The 5883-nt window shown below is 39.9% G+C and overlaps 1 non-coding gene across 1 annotated transcript; it reads right to left on the reverse strand.

The window, feature by feature from the left end:
* Window positions 1-5439: 5439 nt before the first annotated feature.
* Window positions 5440-5511, reverse strand: TRNAP-AGG (transfer RNA proline (anticodon AGG)). The gene has a single exon. It is a non-coding gene; the product is annotated as a tRNA-Pro (tRNA).
* Between the last annotated feature and the right edge of the window lie 372 nt (window positions 5512-5883).

Below are 5883 nucleotides of genomic sequence, written 5' to 3' on the forward strand. Positions count from 1 at the left end.
TTCATGTCAACATTGGTTGGTGATGCAATTTCGTCCCTGCTCACCGCAAAGTCCAGGCTTGCCGTATGTACACAATAATTATGAATTTTTTCTGTTGCCGGCAACGATTATGAAATATGCCAGCAATTTTTTCTTTGATATTTTTTCAGCAAGCAAAATTTTATTTTGTTTGGATTGATTTCGCTTTGGATTATCGCACATAAGAGAGTATCAAAATTTCTAAAACGCAATATTCAGATCCAAGAAAGTACCTACTCAGGGCCGGATTTAGGGGGTGGCAAATTTTGCAATTTTTTTAAATGTAGGTATAAAGAAAAATTGGATTCAGTAAAAAAATTACAAACGAGAAAAGATGACAAAATCTCTCATTTCCTGAGAGTACATCGCTAATTTCGTCGTCTTCCTGTGATACAAATAGACAGCACCTTTAATTAGTCGAGTTAAGACTAAGAGAGGAACCGAACACGGAATTTGGCCTAGAACGGCGCGGCGCGGCGCAGAGAGCAATGATGACGAGGCCTAGAGATGAAAAGGAGAAACCCTCGGCGCGGCGCGGCGGCATGTAACACATATTAGCGCCTACAAGACTGCATGAATACTTCACGCATTGCGTCAAAGACGATGCGATCAGCAGCGGACGGCGTGAAACGCATGGCGCCTACAAGACTGCATGAATACTTCACGCATTGCGTCGAACACAGTTCGTGCAGCAGCGCGGTCGGTCGGCGCGGCGTGAAACGCATAGCGCATACAAGACTGTAGGAACACTTGACGCATTGCGCCAAACACAGTGCGGTCAGCGTCGCAGCGGCGGAAGTTAAAATTATTAAACCACATTTATGTTTGTTCTTTCATAATTTTTTCGTTCATTTCATATAAATGGAAGGCCTTGTCCACACAGAGATTCGTTTACGGAACTTAACTTTCGCGCCAAGTTCCGTGAACTTTTGCTAGATAGTGTTGACAGCAGGTTGACAGGGCTTTTGCAAAAAAATGTGTCCAACACGAGTAAACGCGTTTTATGCACCCCTCTCCCCCCGGCACGTTCACTTGATGGTTTTTATTGATGTTTCAAAACTAATGAGAAGGGGGCAGCAAAATACAGGCGGCCCATGGGCGGCAAGTAAGTAAATCGGCTCTGCACCTACTTACATCTACTACAAACTAAAATAGACAACTTAAGTAAAACCATTCGAGATGGATTATAAAGGAAATTAGTGGATGGCACAGATGACCTTTTTGAATTCTTCTAAAACTAGGCAGGTCAAGTTAACTGATGCGGAACATTTTTATTTGCCGTTTCGATGCGCGGCAACTGGCATACTAAGGTCGTAGACTTGGCAACGTCTGGATGCAACTATTCCTGCTTTAAGGCTGTCTGTATTGCGTCTTAAAAAATGAAGGCGCACTCACAGGTGCGTTTAGAAATACTTTGAATTCAATTTCCCGATCTACCCGTATAAATCGGAATTTAAGTTTTTATCTCAAAGGGACTGCGAAAAAGGAGGGAGGAGAAGAAATCGGTTGGAAATTACTGATGTATCCTTGGCTTATTTACTTTGATCAAACATCCTCATCGGGCTACAATTAAATAATTTCATAGTGATTTACTCGTTTTTATACCAAACTAGTCTTTCCTTGTTCCCTTTTATAATATTGATTTTTATTTCTTTACAAAACTCATACACGTCTGACCTGTTCATTTGACGATCACGAGACCTCTAATATTGCAAGGCGCGACATTTTCTCGACAATCAGACGTTAGAGGCTAGAACATGGTCACTTTGCCAATCCCTGCGTCAAAACTAGATCAATGAAGAATAATTCTTCAAAAATCAATGTCGAGGAAGAGAGGGATGTGGAAATGTAAATTTTTATGCGTGCTTCCGAACACATGATTTTTAATAGATTTATACCTACGGTGTATCGTCCTTCATTTATGAACGTCTTTTTTATTGATTTATAATATCGGTAAAATTCAGTTAGGTAATGATAATGTATGCCTACCTCAATTTTCTGGAGTCTTTTAAATTTTGAAGCCCTGAATGTGATAGACGATCACGACTTTACCCTGAAGTAAAGTACAATTACCAAAGTTGAAACGTCTCGGGCAATAAGATGGGGGCTTTTTCGGAATGGAACTTAAAGCCAAAATGGCGAGAATAGGTAAGTCGTTGGGTCTCAGCCAATGCCTAAAGAGAAAATTGTATCCCTTAGAACAGTGCGCACAAACTCCCTCCTGCTTCAAATATCCCTCGAATACACCCTGTCATCACCTGATAATAGCCTCTGAGCCCCATGTATCTCCCAATTTTCCTCCGCTTCATCCCTGCTTGTTTATCAAGAGAGATTTAGCAGCGCGCCATTTCCGCAGTGGCTGTATTATCGCAACAGCGAAAGAAACACCATCTGCCTCCGGCGTTGAATAAAGGGAGCTAATAAAAAAGAGTAATGTTTATTGTCGCCAATAAAAGACGTTAAAAGTCGCACGGCCACACTGCACCCGCTAACGTTAAGCCCTCCTCGCTCGGGCTCCAAATGTAAAAAAAAGAAAATCCGAGGCAAAGGTTGTCTGATTGTCATGGTACTCGAATCACAGTGCAACCGTTCTTCCTTTTGAGATAGAGAAGTGAATATCGATTGAAAAGTACCCACAGTCTGAAAGGAAACGGAGGATAGCAATTGTATCTACTTTTCTCTTACTATCTCTTGCTGAAAAATCCTCAGTAAGTGTAGGTAATTCTGCGAAAGCGAGAAAAGTCGGTGCGCCTTCATTAATTGGAGACGCAACACAGACATCCATCAAGCAGGAATAGTTGTATCCAGGCGTTGCGTAGGCGTTGCGTAGTGTCCGCTAGGCAAAATATCAACGAAAAACGACTGAAGGCTTTGATTTGTAACGAAATTGACAGATTTAACGAGGGTAAGCCTGACAAAGTCACACGGTGCTTTTGATTTCCCTCATGTAGGTATTACTTTTTTAACAAGAAATCGAGACAATATTTTGCGTTGAAAATTTGTGAATATCGACGACATAAGTCCGCAACCAAGTATCTCGATTTGCGATGTCGCAGCTAGATTATTTTAGCCATTTTCAGTCATACTTTAGTTTTTAATGGAAAACACCTTGACGGCAATTCCTAAAAACTGCCGTGAATTTTCTTCTCCGTGCGAAGAAAATTCTGCAAAGAATAGGTATATTTCAAAGAGTTTAGTAACGGCGACTGAAAAATCTATATTTTTAACTCCAAGTCGGTCTGTGCACCATAATTATGAATCCTAGTTTCCGCCTTACGGACCTTTGAACCTTTTTGCCTGACTCCATCACATTCAGTGAAACAGTAAATTCACGGACTGAATGGTTCTTTCAGAGACTGTTTCAGTAACATAAGAACACTTGAATTTCAGCCCACGTGGCATCTGTGTTTATGTAATGCAGCTACACAACGACTTTCTCACCAACAGCCCCCGCCCCCTCTCGGATGCCTTTACGACTCCCCCGGTCAGCAGGATTATCTTTTACCATCCATTCATGGTCCTTTTTATCACCTGAAAATTCCCCATCAGCGCTCGCTTCAATTATTTTCCCGCGCTTTTTGACCGTGCAACTCCATCTTGGCCCCGCGTTCATTTGCGTTTTATTACCTTTTTACTTCGGCGCGATAGTGATTCACGTCCCTCCACTTCTCCGATTTCGTCGCTCCTCTGCGACTGATTATTGAAATTGATAGACAAAGCGATAGACAAAGAGGATACAGGGAATATGGAGCGATCTTATTGGTTGCAACTGGTGGTTCTTACAGTCTGAGAGGGAAAATGATGGACTAACTGTCTGGTCTCTTGTCGGTTGCTGTTAGTCAGTCTATTACTTACCTCCTTTGTCCATTGCAACCATCCGCTTCCACCAATAGGATATCACCATATCCCTTTTTTCTTCTTTGTCTATAGCTTTGTCTATCATCAATTTCAATAATCGGCCCGCTGACGTGGGCGAGGACTATCTCTATTTTCACATGAACCGCGGAAAGCATAGAGTCCTACGGGGACCAGGGCTCACGTGGAAATTGAGATCGTCAGAAAAGTGACGCACAATGGAGCGAGCCAATGAGAGAGGTCGGACATAAATTTTTGTACTAAAACTGCAAATATTGACGTTTAATTCGTCACATTTTAAATTTCAAGGGGTGTTCCTAGAAGAAAATTTCATGAGTAAACCAATGGAACCACTTTTAGGTAAAACTTTAAAGTTTTGTATGGACGGAGTTTTAAGATTTTAAAGTTTCCAAATTTTGTCCAACTTCTCCCATTGACACGTTCCACTGTGCGACGATTTGTCTCTGAAGAATCGTTAACGATGTTAGACAATACGAACAGTATCAACATTTAAAAGGGGACCAGATGTTTTATTTGGGGGGGGGGGGGGTGAGAACTTTCATAATTGCGTCGCACTGATATCCTCAAAATGGGATAGGCTATGTTTAATATGTGCGCAATGTCATAGTGCACGGTAAGTCACTCTTATATTTATTCCGCATCGTTGTCAAAAACTACGAAAAAACGTTTTCATAAAAGAAAACATTCCTAATAAAGTATTTTGAAAAATTTCTCGATTCGATTTCAAACAACGTGCCCAACGTTCTATTTGAAACATTTTTTAAATGTTTTAAAAAAAAAAAATTATATTGGATATCTCTTCAATTTCGCTAAAAGTTTGCAAATCATTTTGTCCGTCTATCTTTTCATGCCACAGTTTTTGGTTTAAGACTTTCTTAAAGGTCTATGAAGTCATAAAACGCTCTCTTTATTTTGATATTATACCACACACAAGTGGTTCGTGGAGCCCCAGATCTTTAGAAGAAAGTGATATTTCTATGAAAAGAAAGACTGAGGATGGTCTGCCTCCACAAACAATTCACCGTAAGAAGCTGTAAGTATAATACCAACTTTTAACTATATTTAGTTATAATGCATAAAGTGCGCATTTCTTTAGGTAATCGTGATTTCTTGAGGTGAGATATTTTTTTTTCTCAGTCGGTAAAATATGTAGTCTATATCATGCTTCTGTTTATTTTAGGCATAATTAGACTGCGGAACTTGGCACAGATTTGGAGAATCAATAATTTAATTACAAATTAAATAATAAAGAGAAAAAAATGTATCAGCCAATTCATATAAATTCTTTCTAGTTACATCATTAATTAATGAAAATGTTTATAATTCTTAATTTCTAGTACACAATACTAAAACTTTTTTATTAATGGAAACAAAAAAGTTATTTTCTCTTTTTTTTAATGAGCACTGAAAATTGAAACAACACGTACGGGAGTGTCGACAGCGGCGGCGTCACGGTCAACGCCAGAAACAGCGCTATACATTCCAAGAATGGTTAGTTTTACATTAGGGAAGTTCTGCGGAAAGTCAACCGCAATTAAAAACTATGGGCCTGTCCGGGATTTGAACCCGGGACCTCTCGCACCCTAAGCGAGAATCATACGCCTAGACCAACAGGCCGCTGAGTGGCGCGATCGAAATCGAGCAATATGACAGCAGAGGAAGTGAATCGATAGCCACGATACGACATTGCGCTTATTCACGCTACGCAGCGCTGTGATCGGAGTCTCTGGCTAAGCGCGCGAGTTTTCAAATCGTCAACGCTGTTTAGGAGCTCCAGGACGAGTCAACCAATTTCTACTTGGCGAAAATACATTATTTTCTCCTTATCCACCAAATCGATATTATGCTTACTTTTAATATAATTAATTTTAACTTATTAAAACACTCAATGACAGTTTACAAAGTCATTCACCGAAAAGGAAAAAAAAAGAAGATGCAGAAATAATTACGAATGTTTTTCTACTTATTTTTAAGTATTACTTTATTTTA

Source organism: Bemisia tabaci, chromosome 4, assembly GCF_918797505.1.
Source record: "Bemisia tabaci chromosome 4, PGI_BMITA_v3".
NCBI lineage: Eukaryota > Metazoa > Arthropoda > Insecta > Hemiptera > Aleyrodidae > Bemisia > Bemisia tabaci.